Source organism: Oryctolagus cuniculus, chromosome 12 (genome assembly GCF_964237555.1).
Source record: "Oryctolagus cuniculus chromosome 12, mOryCun1.1, whole genome shotgun sequence".
Taxonomy (NCBI): Eukaryota; Metazoa; Chordata; class Mammalia; order Lagomorpha; family Leporidae; genus Oryctolagus; species Oryctolagus cuniculus.
The window spans coordinates 98,186,506-98,206,666 of NC_091443.1; the positions used below are offsets into that span (position 1 = coordinate 98,186,506).

Genomic DNA, 20,161 nt, shown 5'->3' on the forward strand with positions numbered 1-20,161 from the left:
GCTTTTCACTCAAGCTTGCTGGCTGGCCAGGATTTGTGTCTTACAGAGTCATATTCTACAGTACAATCCTTCATCTTTGTATTATATCCCAGGGCGAGTGTTTTAATAATAATTTGCCTTAGCCTATTTGCCAGCTCATGCCTGTCAGTGCTCTCAGAACCAGATGATTTGAGAAGCTCTTCTTTGATCTGCTCTTGTTATGCGTGTGTCTAATTAGATAAATATGCACAAAGTTAAAAGAAGTATCAAGCCAGCTCCCAGATAAGCTTCCTCTTTGCAGCTGGGGAGGAGAGGTGACAGGGGACCCAAAATGGGCAGGGAGTTAGAGATAAATGGGCTGAAGGATTTTTCCAGTTTCTGTCTCTACAGTATACTCTAACTCCACCCCCTTTCCCATGATGCACCTCAGTCTCCTACATGATGAAGAAGGAGCCAGGAAAGTTCCATGTGGAGATGCCATGAAACTTTCCGGGAAGACCTCACCCCACCCAAACTCCACCCAGGTTGCATGTTCAGTTAGGTCACCGCTCTCTACCCCACAGAGGGGACCACTGGACTAGCGACCCTCGCCTTTTTGGTGCCTTCTTGCATGTTCTCTCCTCACAGGCAGGTCTTTCTCTTTGGGGCTTTCATGGAGAGCTTTTCTCTCCATGCGTTTGCCCACACTCACTCTCTCACTCTAAATAAACCCTGCTCTCATTACTGCACTTTATTTATGCCTCTGCTTTGAATTCTTATCTCATGCAGGGACAAGAGCCCGGAATAAAAGCTGGGAAACACATTCCTTCCACAGAGGAAAGAGTATTTTAAGACTGTGGGGACATGAAGCCGCTCGCTGTATACCCCCACAGGTGCAAATATCTGCAGAAGCCATGGCATCTGGAGAGCAGACCGAGGCATTTCTAAGAGCTGAGTGGATTGCAGAAATAACAAAAAGCGTGCTCATAAAAATAATGTCAACCGGGCAACTGCAAACGCCATTTAGACAGAATTGATAGAGGGTTTCAGACTACCAAGTTGGACAATAAATTGTGCGCACAGGGTGACGAGTGATCCAGGTCACCAAACTCCTGATCACTCTTGGAGACAAGTATGAAGAAAATTTCTTTACAGCATGGAGTTAAAACAGAAATATGCCGAGGTTAGAAATGTCAGAACAGGTAAATTTCACATGCCTGTCTTCCGATCTTGCTCATAACCTGCTCTTAGATAATATGGCAAATGAATAAAATTAAAATTCTTTTGGTCAGTCACAGATTTCACAGACCCTTGTAAGGATGACACATGTGCTCAACCTGAGGACATGCTCCTGGTTTGACGTCATGTCACCCCCCTCTGTCTTGGCAGCAGACTCCCAAATGGCCTCTGAGCCTCTGGTCTTGCTCCCACCTACTCAACCGTCCACCTGACCAATGAAGGGTCAATCTCGACACACAAAAATGGCCTTGGCCCTGCACTGCATGGGTGCTGGTTTGCTTAGAAGGCTGGCCACCCCTGTGGGTCAGTTAACTTTCTGGGTAAACCTTGTGCCGAGGTGCCTTTGCTCATGCTGTTTCTTTTGCCTGGAATACACTTAGTAACTCTAAAAAGACAAACACATGTTTTATTTTTATTTATTTTTTAAAAATTTTATTTATTTTATTTGAGAGGTAGAGTTACAGACAGTGAGAGGGAGAGACAGAGAAAGGTCTTCCTTCTGTTGGTTCACTCCCCATATGGCTGCAAAGGCTGGAGCTGCGCCAATCCAAAGCCAGGAGCCAGGTGCCTCTTCCCGGTCTCTCACATGGGTGCAGGGGCCCAAGGACTTGGCCCATCCTCTACTGCTTTCCCAGACCATAGCTGAGAGCTGGATTGGAAGTGGAACAGCTGGGACTAGAATCAGTGCCCATATGGAATGCCGGCGCCGCAGGAGGAAGATTAACCTACTGCACCACGGTGCCGGCCTCCAAGTGCATGCTTTAAAATGAAAAGGGAGTGGGTGTTAGATCCGGTGGCTGGGGTGCTGGTTGGAAGGCCCCTGTCTCACATCAGAGTGCCTGGACTCAACGTCCGCTGCCGCTGGCTCCCAACTCCAGCTTCCTGCTGATGTAGACCCTGGGAGGCAGCAGATGGCTCACATGATTAGGTTCCTGCCACACATATGCGAGACCTGGATTGAGTGCAGGGTCCCGGCTCTAACCCTAGCCAGGGGCCACTGTGGGCACTCAGGGAATGAAGCAGCAGACGGGAACTCTCTTTCCCTCCCTGTCTCCAAAGCATATACACCAAAAATATATTTAAAAATAATAGATACCATAATAATGTAAATTCAGCTATTGGCATACGGCTACAGTTCTGTTTCCAACCCACCTAACCCTGTTTTCAGACTGGGGTAAGAGAAAATTCACAAAAGGATGTGTGTGTGTGTCTGTGTTTGGATGTGCACATATATATATACATATATATATACATTTTACAGGCAGAGTTAGACAGTGAGAGAGAGAGAGAGACGGAGAGAAAGGTCTTCCTTTTCGTTGGTTCACCCCCCAGATGGCCGCTACAGCTGGCGCGCTGCACCAATCCAAAACCAGGAGCCAGCTGCTTCTCCTGGTTTCCCATGCAGGTGCAGGGCCCAAGCACTTGGGCCATCCTCCACTGCCCTCGCGGGCCACAGCAGAGAGCTGGACTGGAAGAGGGGCAACCGGGACAGAATCCGGCGCCCAACCGGGACTAGAACCCAGGGTGCCGGCGCCGCAGGCGGAGGATTAGCCTGGTGAGCCACGGAGCCGGCCCTGGATGTGCACACATATTAGGAATCAACTTGCCTCAGAATCAACTTGGACTTTCTCAGCTCAACATAAGCTCAGCTGTGTACAAGGAAGTCTCATATTCTTCAATTTTAGGATATCACTGATGAATACTGATAAAACACTGCTTTTACTTAACTTCATAATGATACAACACCAGGGTTTAAAAACTGAAGTTTGGGGGCCGGCGCCGTGGTGCAGCGGGTTAAAACCCTGGCCTGAAGTGCCAGCATCCCATATGGGTAGTGGTTCTAGTCCTTCCTGGCTATTCCTTTTCCAACCCAGCTCTCTGCTATGTCCTGGGAAAGCAGTGGAAAATGGCCCAAGTCCTTGGGCCCTGCACCCATGTGGGAGACGCGGAAGAAGCTCCTGGCTCCTGGCTTCGGATCAGTGTAGCTCCAGCCATTGTGGCCATCTAGGAAGGGAACCAGCCGATGGAAGACCTTTCTCTCTCTCTCTCTCTGCCTCTCCTCTCTCTGTGTAACTCTGACTTTCAAATAAATAAATAAATCTTAAAAACAAAACAAAACAAAAAACTGAAGTTTGGGGCCGGTGCTGTGGGGTAGCAGGTAAAGCCACTGCTTGTAGTGCCAGCATCCCATATGGGTGCCAGTTCAAGTCTCGAATACTCCTCTTCCAATCCAGCTCTCTGCTATGGCCTAGGAAAGCAGTAGAAAATGGCTCAACTTCTTGTGCCCTTGTACCCACGTGGGAGACGCACTAGAAGCTCCTGGCTCCTGGCTTTGGATCAGCCCAGTCTGGCTGTTGCGGCCATCTGGGGAGTGAACCAGAGGATAGAAGACCTCTCTCACTCTCTCCCTCCCTTCCTCTCCCCCTCCCTCCCTCCCTCCTTCCCTCTTTCTCTGCCTCTGCTCTCTGTAACTCTGCCTTTCAAATAAATCATAAAAAAAAAAAAAAAAACTGAATCTTGCAGCCATTTACTGTGGTGTGGTTTTATTGTATGTTTTTGTTTATGATTTATCCACAGATCTCCAAGAGAAAAAGTTAAGAAAACAAAACAGAATATGTGCCTGGTCACAAGGTTGAGGTCAGGGAGGAAATATGGACAGAAACAACAGAATGTTTTGAAATTTATATATACACAGAAGAGATGCTGCTAAAATGGTCCATGAAGCAGTGTGGTTTATTCCAACTGCCCCGTGGCAGTTTGTCTGAAAGCCTCCTGTCCCATCAGGAGCTAGGTTTCCTTTCCATGCAGGTAGGCTGACCCATGGCTTATTTGGGTTGATGGAATGTGCTGGAAGGACTGCTGTGCAGATCTGGGCCTGGCTCCTAAGGGACCTACAGCTTTGCTTTCATTTCCGTGCAACCTGACCACCAGAGATGAGAGGCCATCCAGAAGGAACCGGGCAGGAATGGCAAATGGAGCTGAGAGCTGCATGCATTTTAAGCCTCGCAGATCCTGCCAAATGGCCTTCCAAAAATAACGGATCCGTTTATATTGCCACCGATAATGCATAAAAGTACCTGTCTTCCTCACCCTCATCAATAATTGGCACTATCAATCTTTGACATCCTGGCCACTTTAAAGGGTGAAAATGGACATCCTATTTCATCCTGTGTTTCTTAAGGGTGAGCTAATCTATAGTTAAAAAAAAAGTTCCTGGCTTGAATTGCATTTCCCCAGTTCATATATTTATTAATTATTTGTATTTCTCTTCCATGAATTGTCTGTTCACATTGTTGTCTATGTTTATTATATTCTTTCTCCTATTAAGTATTTTATTAAATACATTAAAGCCGCTATTATATGTTACAAATGCTTTCTTCCAGTCTGTTGTATATTTTACTTTATGTTTTACCTTACATACTATTTTTGTGATTAAATCTGGTAGTTTTAGAAATTCGAACCTTGTGTTTTGTATCATGTTTTTGTTTTATTTTATTTTTTGACAGGCAGAGTTAGACAGTGAGAGACAGAGACAGAGACAGAGAGAGAGAAAGGTTTTCCTTTGGTTAGTTCACCCCTGAAATGGCTGCTGCGGCCGGCACGCTGTGCTGATCCGAAGCCAGGAGCCAGATGCTTCCTCCTGGTCTCCCATGGAGTGCAGGGCCCATGGACCTGGGCCATCCTCCACTGTCTTCCCGGGCCACAGCAGAGAGCTAGACTTGAAGAGGAGCAACCGGGACAGAACCCGGTGCCCCAACCAGGACTAGAACCTGCGGTGCCGGCACTGCAGGCGGAGGATTAGCCAAGTGAGCCACAGTGCCGGTCTTGTATCATGTTTTTAAAAAGAGCTATTCTACTAACTGATAGAACAAAAAAGGGAGAGAATGATCTAACATGGGAAGCAGGATACACAGCAGACTCATAGAATGGCAGATGACCTAAACAGCACTCTGGCCTCAGAATCAGCCCTTAAGGCATTCAGATCTGGCTGAAGAGCCCATGAGAGTATTTCAGGCATAGAAAGCCAAGACACTCTGGCAAAACAAACAAACAAACTAACTAACTAACTAACTAAATGAAAGATCTCTGCAAGTGAGATCCCAGTAGAAAGAATGGGCCATCAAAGAAGGAGGTACCTTTCTCTGGAGGGAGGAGTGAACCTCCACTTTGACTATGGCCTTGTCTAAATAAGATCAAAGTTGGCGAACTCAAAAGGCTTCCATAGCCTTGGCAACTCATGACAGGAGCCTAGGGAGATTACTGATGCCATAAACAAGAGTGTCAAATTGTTAAGTCAACAACAGGAGTCACTGTGCACTTACTCCTCATGTAGGATCTCTGTCCTTAATGTGCTGTTCAATGTGAATTAATGCTATATCTAGTACTCAAACAGTATTTTACACTTTATGTTCTGTGTGGGTGTAAACTGTTGAAATCTTTACTTAATATATACTAAATTCATCTTCTGTATATAAAGATAATTGAAAATGAATCTTGATGTGAATGAAATGGGAGAGGGAGCGGGAGTTGGGAGGGTTGCGGGTGGGAGGAAAGTTATGGGGGGGAGAAGCCATTAAAATCCATAAGCTGTACTTTGGAAATTTATATTTGCTAAATAAAAGTTTAAAAAAAGAGCTATTCTAACACCCAATTACAAATATATTCCCCAATGTTTCCATTTATTACTTTTATGATTTTTTTTAAAAAAGATTTATTTATTCATTATTTGAAAGGGACAGTGAGAGAGACAGAGATCTTCCATTCAATGATTTATTTCCCAAATGGCCACAACAGCCAGGGCTGGGCCAGTGGAGCCAGGAGCTCGGAACTCCATCTGGGTCTCCCACATGGGTGGCAGGAACTCAAATACTTGAGCCATCATCTGCAGCTTCCCAGGCAAGTTCGCAGGGAGTCGGCTCAGAAGCAGAGTAGCTGGGACTCCAACGGGCACTGCAATATGGGATGGGGGTGTCCCAAGTGGTGGCTTAACCCACTATACCACAACGCCAGCCTCCTCTTAGAGTTAAAAAAGTGTATTAGTCTCAAATCTATTATTTTTATAAATGGTGTGAAGGTCTAACTCATTTTTTCACTAAGGGATTAACTAATGTTCTTATACAATAAACGGCCCATTCTTTCTCTACTGATTTCAACCGCCATCTCTAACGTATGCCAAATTTCTAATAAAAGATTTGTATTTGTTTCTATTTTCTCCAGTCCGGCTCATCAAGCTACCTGCTGATCACATGTCAATATGATGCTGCTGTACATGATATGCTTCAGGAAACATATTGCGAGCTGATGGTATTCATGTTCTTTTTCAAAATTTTCTTGGCATATTTTTGTCATTTTATTTTCTGATGAATTCTAGGATTAGCTTGTTTGAAAATTCTGGGATTTCTCATTGGAAGCACAACAAACATATTTTACTCTGGGGATAAATGGACATCTTTACAATATTGACTTATCCCATCCAAAACCATGGTATATCTTTCCATCATGCCCTAGAGTAAAACTTTACTTTCTTCATGTTTAACAATACTCGTTTTACAGGCCGGCGCCGTGGCTCACTAGGCTAATCCTCCACCTAGCGGCGCCGGCACACCGGGTTCTAGTCCCGGTCGGGGCGCCGGATTCTGTCCCAGTTGCCCCTCTTCCAGGCCAGCTCTCTGCTATGGCCCAGGAGTGCAGTGGAGGATAGCCCAAGTGCTTGGGCCCTGCACCCCATGGGAGACCAGGATAAGTATCTGGCTCCTGCCTTCGGATCAGTCCGATGCGCCAACCGCAGTGCGCTGGCCACGGCGGCCATTGGAGGGTGAACCAACGGCAAAGGAAGACCTTTCTCTCTGTCTCTCTCTCTCACTGTCCACTCTGCCTGTAAAAAAAAAAAAACAAAACAAAACTCGTTTTACTACACTAATTTGCATGTAGTTCTATATGTATTTTTATTATTATTTTTTTAAATTTACTTGAGGGGGCTGGTGCTGTGGCACAGTGGGTTAAAGCCCTGGCCTGAAGCGCCAGCATCCCATATGGGCGCCGGTTCTAGTCCTGGCTGCTCCACTTCCAATCCAGCTCTCTGCTATGGCCTAGGAAAGCAGTAGAAGATGGCCCAAGGTCTTGGGCTCCTGCACCCACGTGGAAGACCCAGAAGAAGCTCCTGGCTCCTGGCTTTGGATCCGTGCAGCTCCCGCCATTTCGGCCATCTAGGGAGTGAACCATCTGGGGAGTGAAGAGCTCTCTCTCTGTCTCTACCTCTCTTTGTAACTCTTTCAAATAAATAAAAATAAATCTTTAAATAAAATTTACTTGAGCTGGTGCCGCGGCTCTCTTGGCTTATCCTCCACCTGCGGCGCCGGCACCCAAGGTTCTAGTCCCGGTTGGGGCGCCGGATTCTGTCCCGGTTGCTCCTCTTCTAGTCCAGCTCTCTGCTGTAGCCCGGGAAGGCAGTGGAGGATGGCCCAAGTGCTTGGGCCCTGCACCCCATGGGAGACCAGGAGAAGCACCTGGCTCCTGGCTTTGGATCAGCGCAGCATGCTGGCCGTAGCGGCCACCTGGGGGGTGAACCAACGGAAAAAAGGAAGACCTTTCTCTCTGTCTCTCTAACTCTGCCTGTCAAAAAAAAAATTTACTTGAAAGGCAAAGTGACACACATGCGCACACACACAGAGAGAAAAAGAGAGAGAGAGAGAGAGAGAGAGAGATTCCATCTGCTGGTTCACTCCCCAAATTGCTGCAACAGCCAGGTCTGGGCCAGACAGAAATCAGGAGCCAGGAACTTGGAGACCATCTTGGTCTCTCACATAGAATTCAGGGGCCCAAGTTCTTGGAGCACCTTCCACTGTCTTCACAGGCACATTAGCAGGAACGTGAATTGGAATCAGAGTAGCTGGAACTTGAACCAGCACTCTGATGTGATATGTGGTATTGCAAGTGGTGGCTTAACTTGCTAAGCCACAATGCAGAACTCAAAACTTTCAAAATTATTTTTAATTTGTTTGAGAGGCAGAGAGCGCGCCCACCTGCCAGTTCACTCCTCAAATGCTCTCAATAGCTGTGGCCATAGCCAGGAGCTAGGAACCCAATCCAGGTCTCCCACGTGGTGGGGAGGAACCTAAATGCATCATCACTGTGCCCCTGGTCTGCATCAGTGGGAAGCTGGAGTCAGGAAATGAATACAGGCACTCTCATGTGGGACACAGCATCTTCACTGCAAAGCTAAACACACTCTGAGAAACCTCCTGATTCCACAGCAGCTGGACCACTTCACATTTCCACCAGCAATGTACAAGGGTTCCAATTTCTTCACATTTTCCCAACACTTGTGGTCTCCCATTAACAAAAAAATTTTTTGCAGCCATCTTATTGGGTGAGAAGTGGCATCTCAATGTGGTTTTGGTTTGTATTCCCACCATTCTGACCCTAGGACACTTCCTTTCACTCTATATTTTCATTTCTATATCTAAAATTAACCACAATTTTAAAAATGAACTCACTGATAAATAAATATATATTACCAGCCTCTTGTTCATTTCATAATACCTAAAACTGGTAGAAAGAATAAACTCTGGCTCCTGGCTTCGGAATGGTGCAGCGCTGGCCATGGTGGCCATTTGGGGAGTGAACCAATGGAAGGAAGACCTTTCTGTCTTTCTCTCTCTCTCACTGTCTGTAACTCTGCCTGTCAAAAAAAAAAAAGTAATCGACTCACAATAAAACTGGCAACAGTTAAACTGCATGTAGTATAGCTTAGTGTGATCTAAAAACTGACAGAAGAATCTAATTTTCATATTTCATAAAGATATTAGATCCATAAAATTTAACCTAGAAGACTGGACTTGATGGAACTAATGGCCACAAGAGAACTTCCAATAGTTGTATATATGGTCATAATACATGTAATGGAACAGAAGGTGATCACCAACTCCAAGTTTTGTAGGAAAATTTAAATGGAAACAACCCTGATGAAGATAAAATTTCACTGTGGTATACTAAAAAATAAGTCATGGAATCAAATAGATTCAGTAGAATTTGTTCCAGAAAATATTTTCTTCAAGGAAACTCTTTCACGTCAGCATCACTGTTGGAAATATTTGTACTCACAATGTCCTTGGGTTTAGCCCCTCCTGAGCCTTGTCTCACCAGGAGTGCAAGTGGCTGGAAACCAATCTGTGCTTCATGCCTGCACGTTCCTCTTTCCCAGCCCAACCTGACAAGAGACGGGACCGGCAAGGGAGAGCAAGTGAACCAGGGGGAGGCCGGGCAGGTCCCTGGCCGGGGAGCTCTGTGGAGATCCACCCGGGAGTCTTGTTTCTCCTTCGTAACAAGGAAAGACTAAGCCTCATGACTTCACAGAGAAAAGAGGGAAGGGAAGAGTTACCATGCTCTACTTATCTGTAAGAAAGCGATACATGCCAAGGCAAATGCCACTGGAATCTGACTAAAGAGCAGAAATGACATCATCTGGAGGGAAACCTGGAACCTTTCCCGTGGTGACTTAAAACTCACAAAGGAAGTTCCCCCAGCAAAGGAAGCTTTTTAACCAAGGAAGTCAGGAATGCTTGAGGTACTAACTGTGGCTCTATTGTCGTAAATGGATTTATCTTTTTCTCTGCACACAAAGCATGATATATAAAACCAATACCTTTCTACAGCACTTCAGAGTTTTTCCAAGTCCTTTTTGTACATGATCTCATTTGCCTTTAATGACATCATCACCTGCACATGGGCAGCTGCTGCTCCCCCAATCTTACCATGGGGACCCTAAAGCCATGGCTAATGATTAGCCACTGCTAATCAACATCAGAATTAAGACTTCAGCTGAGGCCTGGGCACCATGTCCTAGGCTTCTTTGATAAAAGACATGAGGACAAATAGATGCTTTCACTCCAGAGACTCTCGTGTCTCTACTAGTCATCCTTTAAAAGTGTTAGTTCTCTAGAAGCAATGCTCGGCACACCTTAAGTAGCTGACAGCCAGCCTTCAGCTTTAAAAATACATCCAATTACCAGAACGGATTTTTTGGTGTTGGCCATTTTTTAAGGCTGTTTACTCACTGGGGGCTTTATGGTGACATGGAGAGCCCGGATAGCTTTTCCTTGTGTACATCTGCTTATTGAGAATCTGGTGAAGGGGGGCTTCAAGACAGAAGCCAGCAATGAACAAGAGAGAGAACAAACAGGAAATCGTGTTCTGCGGCTTCCTCGAGAAAACAAGACAGCAAGAGTCATGGCAAAGGGGAAGCAGTCAGGAGGAACTTCAGTCCCCATTTTAACTTCTGGTCTTGTCTTCTGGGGGTCATTCTATTTTTACGGTGAGGTCATGTCTCACCCATGGCTTGGTTCCCAAGTTAAAAGGCGAAACTATCAACGTGATCAAGTTATACCCTGAACACCCCTCACAAAGGAACAGGCTGTCTCTTGCTAAGTGGAGCCCAGGCAGCTTTCCCCAGCGCCAGGTAGACGGTTGGGCAGCACCTAAGCAACGGATGGCACTGGTGGCTTGAGGCTGGGGCCATGTTGTGAAAACAAGTGGAAAACACAAAAACGTTATCTTTAAATGTGAGGATACAAGAAGATGCTCCCTGCTGCTGCAGAAGAGGCACACAGCCTGCGTGATGGCAGGGGCGTGACGGCCCCCAGCTCACACACCTGGGACTTGTGCTTGTCTGAGTGGGAAGGCCGGCAGAAAGACAAGCAGGAGAGAAGCTGTGTCTGTCATTTTGTTTATTGGCATAAGGAGTTGAATTTGTGTTAAGTTAAAGGTGCACACAATGTAACCTCACTATACTACTAGAAAGCATATCAAGGTAATACGTAAATTTTGCTATGCTAAAAAAAAAAAAAAGAAGGAGTTCATCTTCAGTGTACCCACTACCTAATCAAAGGCACAGGGAAGAAGCCTCCCAGCTTGCAGCGGTCTCTCCGCAGGATTCTGCCAGGCACCCATGGCCCTGCTAGCATTTACCTGGAACTCACTCTTGAGATTTATGCTCGTCCACTGCAGCTCTGCCACTTCACTCTCTACCCCTTGGGCTTCCCTAGCCTTCTAGAAGCCCAAGCCCAAGCCCAAAGAGATGCTCTGACGATTGAAACAAAATGCAGAAGTTCTTGGAAGCCCTTTTGAGAACCCTGCTCTCTCCTGGTCAGATCTACAGAGCTTTGCTGCGTGGCCACGCCAGCTTCTCCAACAACCTCACTCTTAGGTGCTGATCGTGCCCTTGGCTGACTGCGAGCTGAGGCACAGGTGAGGCTTCAAGTCGGCGCTGCACTGTTGGGAGACAGGGACTTGTGAGCTGCCTGCAGTTTCCAGAGACAATGCCCATCTCAACAGGCCCTCTGCCCTGCTCGAAGCATGCATGCAGGTCCATCCCAGGGGAAACATTTGTTCACAGAAGAGAAAGGTGATGAAGACATCTGTTCTGAGAACCACGTGGACCAAGAATGCCTAACCAGGATGGTGTTGTCAGCAGCTGGGACCAAACCAAAGACACTGTCAGGACTGAGCCAGCTCTAACCAGATGTTCTTTGGATCCTTACATATTTATTCAATAAAATTCAACAAATGTGGGTGCTGTAAGGCAAACACAGATAAGAGCAAGCCACAGCGCCAGTCCTCCTCAGGTTCATAATCTGGGGTGGAGCACATGACAAATACACAGACGGCAACTGTCACAGAGTGGTGGGCAGTGAGGTCAGGGCAGAAGAATGGAAGATTACTAAGGGGAAGCAATCATATGGTTGGGAAGTTCAAGTTCCTGGCAGGGAGTCCAAGGTTCTGAGACTCCAATCTCTGAGTCAGGGCCTGGGTTGGTCCCTCTCTCATTCAGTCTTCACAGCAACACTGGGCAATGGCATCATCACAATTTCACGGAGGAGAAAAGCAGACCTTGACTTGCCTAGTGTCACCAAGCCAGGATTAGAGGACAGGTCTCTGATTCAGTCCAGAGATTCTCTTCCTGTTACACTCAAGTCTCATCAGCTCTGGGGCCGGCGCTGTGCGCAGTAGGTTAAGCCTCTATCTGAGGCACTGGCATCCCATATGGGTGGCAGTTCATGTCCTAGCTGCTCCACTTCTGATCCAGCTCCCTGCTGATGTGCCTGGGAAAGCAGGGGAAAATGGTCCAAGTCCTAGGGCCCCTGCATCCATGCGGGAGATCGGGAGGGAGCTCCTTGCTCCTGACTTCAGCTTGGTCCAGCTCTGGCTGTTGCAGCTATTTAGGGAGTGAACCAGCAGATGGAAGACCTCTCTGTCTCTCTCCCTCTCTGTCTGTAAGTCTGCCTCTCAAATAAATAAAACAAATCTTTAAAAACAGAAAAAGACTCATCAACTTCCCCAATGTGTGCCTGGTTCTTTTACTGTCTGATAAACTGTCAATACGTTCTATTAAACCGTGTACCCCAATTGATAATTGAACTTCGCTATGGTGTTCACATGCATTCAACAGAATATCATGTCTTTGGTTTTACATGTTTTTCACAACTAGAGCTGACTTCTTAATGTTAGTAGAGTTTTTTTTTTTTTCTACATGAGACACACCTGGAGCGTGTGTATGCGTGTGTGTGCGTAATTAATGTTTTTTTAAGACTTATTTATTTATTTGAAAGGCAGAGTTACAGAGAGGCAGAGGCAGAGAGTGAGAAGGAGGTCTTCCATGCGCTGGTTCACTCTCCAAAGCCACAACAGCTGGAGCTGTTTGATCTGAAACCAAGAGCTGGGAGCTTCTTCCAGGTCTCCCATACGGGTGCAGGGGCCCAAGGACTTGGGCCATCTTCTACTCTTTCCCAGGCCATAGCGCAGAGCTAGATTGTAAGTAGAGCAGCCGGGACTCGAACTGGCACCCATATGGGATGCTGACACTTCAGACTGGGACTTTAACCTGCTGCACCACGGCACCAGCTCTGAGTAATTAATCTGAATAGTCACATTTGATTCTTTCTAAGTTGGGGCCAGAATGTTAATAAAATCATAGTGGTATCTCCTCCAAGATAATGAGAGCCCGTGAGGATGGAGGTTCTGCTGGAACGCGGACAGGTGTCTGACTGCAGAAGCGTTTTAACTCTTCTTTACTGGTCAGGATAGTCATCGGGATGAACAAAGCCTTGTGGCAGCTCCAGAAACTGGAATACTGAGCTCTGTGTGTGCATGTGCATGTGTGCACACGGGGAGGGGAGGAAGACAGGAAGGGTAGATTTCCTTAGGGTTTATGAGAATGTTCTGTACGTACTCAGTCCTGGATCCTGAACTGCCAGAGCCCCCACCCCCGCTGACTTGGAAGCCAGGAGTCCCACCACTCCTACCGCAGACCCTTCTGTCCCCATTCCAGCCTCTCTCCTTCGCTCAACCCAGCTGACCGGAAGGCAGCAGGTGAACAGCGAGTCGTTAGGAGTCCACTCCACTGGGCCTCACCCTTCTCCTTTGGTACACAGCCCCCCCCCCCCCCCACACCCTTTCTTTTCAGGAAGTCCAGATGAGGAGCAGGCCCCACACGCACACAACACCAGCCCCGCTGCGCAGACAAGCTGAGGCTGGGAAAAGACTTCATCATTAGCTTCGGGCACAAACAGCTTGGGCCTTTTATCTCAAAACGGCAGTGGCATGGTCAGCTTCCCAGACATCATTAATAGGCTCATCAGAAATATGCTTTGAACACAGCATTTCCCCCACTGGGGGTGGGGGTGGGGCAAATGCTTCTGCACAGCTGCCACTCATTATGTCCTCGATCTTGTCGCTGGGTGTTCTATTCCAGAACTTCAGGATTCCGCACAGGAAAATTCCAGCGCAGAGATGTTTCATATCTGCCCAAAATGACCAAAAGTGGCCTGAGGACACAACAGAGAAGTCATCTTCTGTGCATGCAACTGGTTTCTAAATATGGCACAGAGGCCATCGGGCCAAGCTGGCACATCAGTGACCCCATGCCACACTGTGCAAGCCACAAAACACAAATGTTAAGGAGAGCAGGCCCATGAGTTCCAAAACCACTTAGAAAGAATCCACACTTTTTTGCTCCAAGGAAACAAACTCCACTTTTTGAAGCCCAAAGACAACCGTTTAGAAACTCTCAGAACTGTACTCACATGTTAAATGCATCTGACCCTTATCTTTCAGCTCCAAAAGCAGCAGTAGGACAGGCTACCCCCCCTCCATGCAGATTCCCCTGCGGTCTCTCTCCTCACCTAAAATTTGACCTGTTTTTGACACCATGCTTAAGTACGGGTTATCATTTATTAAGAAACTCCAGGGTTCCACTCAATAAACACCATCCATTAGAAACCAGTCTTGCAAAACAGCCAGTTGGGCCAGTGCCGCGGCTCAATAGGCTAATCATCTGCCTGCAGCACCGGCACCCAGGGTTCTAGTCCCAGTCGGGGCGCCGGATTCTGTCCCGGTTGACCCTCTTCCAGGCCAGCTCTCTGCTGTGGCCTGGGAGTGCAGTGGAGGATGGCCCAAGTGCTTGGGCCCTGCACCCCATGGGAGACCAGGAGAAGCACCTGGCTCCTGCCTTCGGATCAGCGCGGTGTGCCAGCCGCGGCGGCCATTGGAGGGTGAACCAACGGCAAAGGAAGACCTTTCTCTCTGTCTCTCTTTCTCTCACTGTCTAACTCTGCCTGTCAAAAAACAAAAACAAAAACAAAAAACAAAACAAAACAAAAACCAGCTAGTTGGATACCAGTTGCTTAATTTTAGGGGAATGCAATGAAGCTCTGGAGTTGGGCTGTCACTGTCACAGTGTCACAGTGTTAAGCATAGAGCTCCCAGACTCACTTACTCTGCTTGCCCAGACTTTACATAGGGCCACTCCTCCCCCGCCTCACCTTTCCTACTGCTAAATGCAGATTAGATAAAATTGCCTGCACTGACCAAACAAGCCGCCTCTGCTTTGTCGCCAATCTCTCTCTCCTGTCTGGAGAACAGGTACATATATGTCAGTGTCTGCTCTTTGCCCAACCCAGTACTGCCTTTTGGCTACCTTCCAGCCCAAATCCACCTCAAAATCTGAGCCAACGATTATGAGGGACGGATGGTAAGAGTTGGAAAGTCCCAGCTCATTTGCCACTATTCCTAGTGGAGAAAACTGGAACATCTAGATGGAAACATCTCACTTATTTACAAGGAATGCCTCGGTAAGAACACTTTAATCAGGAGATGATTGCAAAAATTAAAATGTTGATCTTCAAAGTCAGCAATTGGTACTATATACTATGAACCTAGAATCAGAACAGAAACAACTGGACATATGCCTAAATACATCTCAGAAATTTAGTCATGATGAGAAAAAGGAGGTATTTCAATAAATTTGGAAAAACAGTCTGTTCAATAAATGAGGCGAGGGGCTAGCATTGTGGTTCTGCGGGTTAAGCTGCTGCTTGCCACAGTGGCGTCTCATATGGGAATGCTAGTTCAAGTACTGACTGTTCTACCTCTGATTCGGCTCCCTGCTAAGGCACCAGGAAAGGCAGTGAAAGATGGCCTAGGCTTTTGGTTTGTGCCTGGCCCAGCCACTGTTGTGGCCAGTGGATAGATTTCTCACTCTGTCCATGTTTTTCTGTTGCTCTTCCTTTCAAATAAATAAATCTTTTTAAAAAAATGATGCTAGATAAAAGGTGGCCATCTGACATCAGGATAAATTCCAGAAGGGTCACATATTTTAAAATAAAGATGAAATCATACATGTGTTAGAAGAAATTATGGAATTAAAAAATAAAAACCAAACTTCTGCAGTACAGAAGGCCTTTCTAAAGAAAACAGAAATCCCAGAAGCCATGAAAGAAACAAGTGAAAAATCTGACTATGCAAACACTGAAAAAAGTCTGTATGGCAAATGTTACCGTGGGCAAAGTCAAAAGAGAAATGACAAACTGAGAACAAATATTTGCAATTCATAAAGCAAAGGGCTAATTTCCTGAGTATACGAAGAGCTTTCTTAGTCACCAGGAAAAAGACTAGGGACCATTAGGAAAACGACCAGCTGACTCCTAAACGTATAAAAAGATGCACAGCCTCATTCATCAAAGAAGTGCCAACTAAAACCACAATGAGAAAATACTTTTGGTCCACCAGCACGGCAAATCTCTAAAGGTGGGAGCATTCCTTATGTCTGGGGAATACTGCTGATGGGGCAGGCGTAAGGGTAACAGCTAACAAAGGCAGTGAAAGCACTTCTAGCACTGACACTCGGGCTTCAGGACGTAAATACAAAATTATGCACTGCAATGTTACGAAAGCAAAAGATTACAAACAGATGGGACCTCCTTTGGAAGACTGATTAAACACACTTTGTTGGTTTATGAAACACCAAGCAGTGACGGCATAAATGGAGGAAGCTCTTCCTATCCTCACATGGGAGAATCTAAGTGATGTTGCACAACAGCAGATGAAAGTGATATGGGATAAGGCAGACGGCTCGATTAGGAAGTCACATCTCCCCTACCCTACGTAATCCAGTCCACCTTCCCCAGGATGTACCGCCCCTGACCTGACCTGGAGGTGGTACCATGTAACCACTCCCCTTTCCAAGCTCCTAAGAAGCCTGGTGATAGGGAGGGGCTCTCTCTCTGCAACCTCAAACAAGGCAGGGTATTGCAACACCCTCTCCCCCTCCCCCATTCCTTTCCCTTCTTGGTCCACTCTTCCTGAACAATGCCCGTGTGTGTGTGTGTGTGTGTGTGTGTGTGTATGTGTTGTATTTGTGCTTGTACTTACAATGCTTCTCTAGGTAAGAGGCAAAAGCCTGGAATAGGGATTTAGACTCCACCTAGCCCACAACAAAAGGATGGACATAGGCGCCTCCTGACACTGAAGGAGAGGACAAGGTCGCAGATTCTAGGGCTGATGAGAGCCCCACCGGGAGCTGCCAAAGGAAGGAAGTGATGCAGCCACTCTTGGGCTGTCAACAAGAGGAACACAGTTCCCCGAAGCTGAAAGAAGCACTGTGGATGGCTGTTGCAAAGGCAGTCCTCTGTGGTGCGTGAACACTGAAAAGCATTTCCTCAAATGGTTAGCAACTCCAAGCCTGTGAAAAGCCGGGGCAGCTGAGGCACCAGACTTCATTCCTGCCTCAGGAAGCCGTGCTAAAGCAAAGTCTTTCTCTCTTTATACAGGAAGGACAAACGCCAAGGTCAGTGGCTGGGGCCATTGCTACGCTTAGGATCAGGAATGAACTACAAGTGCCCTTTACAAGTATGAAGGATGAAACGCATATTCAGAGTCCTTGATATCAGCACAAATGTGAAGCAGCTACAAGAAATAAAAAGTTTAAAAATCATCTGTCTCTTTACAATTCCTACAAAACTATTTTTGCTTTTGGTTTCCTTTTAATCTGTATCTATTTGACAACTATTTTTACAGAGTTATAATAATGATACCTAGATATATGACTTTGCCTTTTGCTTTTTTTAATTCCCTATTTTCACAAATAATTATTAAACTAGTGGGTGGCTGCATAAGGATCTCTCCTGTTTTTTAGCTACAGTTAAGGGAGCGAACATTTATTCAACACCTTCAATGGACATGTTTGGTAACTTACCTCTCAGGGCAACTCTTCTACAGGGACCCTGCCAGCCCCTTACAGACCCGCACAGTGAGTCAAAGGTGTGTTAGACTCTGCATTTGAACTCCCTGTCTGCCTGGCCTGATGGCCCACACTTATTTCCCCTACATTCTGATGCTGTTGCCTCCACTGTGGGATGTTTTTGTTTCCAGTGGCTATACAGTAAAAACTATATTGGTAGGATATCTTTGTTTTTTCACCTTTCTCCTTTTTCTCCAACAAGGATGTACATTATTTAAAGAAGTCCAGCAAGATGCCTCGTCCTTCTGCACGTCTCGTCCCTGCTCCTGAAAGGCAGGTGTTTTCAACTCTCTTGGTTGTCCCTGCCACCCCGCATTAGCCTCCATGTTTCTAAATGCCACGCTCACCCCACCGGCTCTTCAGTTTCAGTTTTCAGTACCACCTGTTCAGCTTCCGGCCTTGGACAGTGCCAGCTCTCCTTACCGCTTCCTAAAATATGTGCTTTCTCTTTCCTCACTTTCCAACGTTGTTATAGCAAGATGTTTGCTTAATTTTCAGTGTTTACAAAATTATGATCACATGCATATTAGTCACATCTAAGTCACATATTATGGTCATCCTCTGTACCCATGGGTATTTCATGTGTGTACTCAACCAAATGCGGGTTGAAAATATTCAGAAAAGAAATTGTGTCTACTGAACATGAACAGACATTCTCTTACAATTAGACACTAAATAAAATAACTGTTCACACAGTATTTACACTGTGTTAGGCTTTATAAGTGGTCTAGAATGGATTTAAAGTATACAGGAGAGGAGTGGACATTTAACTTACTGGCTAGGATGCCCACATCCCACGTGGGAACACCTGGGTTCAGTTCCTGGTTCCTGCTGACTCCAGGTTCATGACAGTGCAGATGCTGCGAGGTAGTGGGTGATTATTCAACCAAGTAACTGAGTTCCTGCCACCCATGTGAGAAACCTGGGCTGTGTTTCTGGCTTCTGGCGTTGGCTCCAGTCCAGCTGTGGGCATCTGCAGAGCCTGCCAGTGGGTGGGAGCTCTCTTTTGTCTTGTCTGTCTCTCTGCTTCTCAAATAAAATACACTGAAAAATAAAGCCTCTGGGAGGGCTGCAGAAGTTATATGCAGGAACCATGTCGTTTCATATAAGGGGCTTGAGCATCTATGGAGTTTGGCACCTGTAGGGGTCCTGGAACAACCCAAGAGATGACTGTTTAATTTTTTAGTTTCCCTCAAGTTATCACTTTTATCTCATTTGCTTAGTCTTCTACATGCCAGTAACTGATTTATCTCCAAACTCCAAGGGATCTAGTGAATCTCTTGAGAGATTAGGCAATCAGCAGGTTAGCTTTCCCTGGAGAGTCCACCAAGGGCGTCTATGTGTGTGTTGTCTGGAAGGACTTCCTTCCCCTCACTGCTGCCCTCTGCCACTCGGCTGGGTCCTGGGCCCCAAGGATGCTGCTCTCCTTGCTGACTTCCTATTTATGTTTAGGCCCACTTCCACCAGCTTCCCGAGCCCAAGTGAACTGGAAAGAAAATTTTTTTAGAGACCTTCCAACACTCTATATTTAAAATGTATTTTTTACTCTCACCTTAGGTTGGGTCTGCCTGGTATAAAATTCTACGTTGGAAATGATTTGGGCAGCAGTTTGGAAGCCTTTCTCCACTGTCCCTGGTCTGCTTCTGGGCTGCTGCAGAGACCCCATGGGGTTCTGATACCTGGTGCTGGTGTGTGGTCTGTTTCCTTGCTCTCTGGAAAGCTCTGGGCTCTTGCTTTGTTATCAGAAGTCTTCCTGGGGTCTTCTTCGTCCTCTGGGTTAGGGTTTCAGAAGCTCTTTCAGCCTGCAGTGTTGACTCTTGTGCTACATGTAGGGCAGTGCGCAGGACAACGCTTTGATGATTTCTCCCACCCCCCGCCCCACTCTCTCGAGCCTCTTCCTGCAGCCGCTATTATTTGGATGTTAGATTTTCTGGACTGGGTTTCTAATTTCCTCTTCCACATTCCGCTCTTTAGCTTTGTCTTTTTATTCTACTCTGTGGAAGAGGTGCTCAATTTTATCTTTTAATCCCTATATTAATCTCTGTTCTATTTCTGTTCCAAAAGCTTTTTTCCTTTTCTCTGAATGTCCCAATTTCATAGTCTCTTCTTATTGCCACATGGATACAGATCTTCTCTTACTTAGGAGGATGTACATCACAGGTTTTCTTACTTAGGCGAACTTCAGTTGATTTCATCCTGTCTCTTCCACTTCCTTTCTCCTGCTGTCTTTGTCTTTCATGTTCAAGGCTTTCCTTAGACATTCCGGCATCTGCAGGTGGAGGAGTTAAAGCGCTGACGTACAGCTGGCTGCACAGGCAGGGTCTGTCAACCTGTGGGCTCCCGCCACTCAGTTTAGAGTGCCTCTGGGACTTTTCTCTGGGTGGTCAGTTC

At 46.4% G+C, this 20,161-nt stretch overlaps 1 protein-coding gene and 1 long non-coding RNA gene across 27 annotated transcripts in view; both read right to left on the reverse strand.

Moving 5' to 3' along the window:
• The window catches only part of LOC127482730 (monoacylglycerol lipase ABHD2), a 709,665-nt gene that overhangs the window by 426,469 nt on the left and 263,035 nt on the right, over positions 1 to 20,161 (reverse strand). The gene's annotated exons all lie outside the window — the stretch shown is intronic.
• LOC138844733 (uncharacterized) overlaps positions 581 to 20,161 on the reverse strand; it is a 36,641-nt gene continuing 17,060 nt past the window's right edge. The window contains exon 2 of the long non-coding RNA XR_011381004.1: positions 581 to 20,039. This is a non-coding gene — a long non-coding RNA (uncharacterized lncRNA). The remainder of the gene's footprint in view (positions 20,040 to 20,161) is intronic.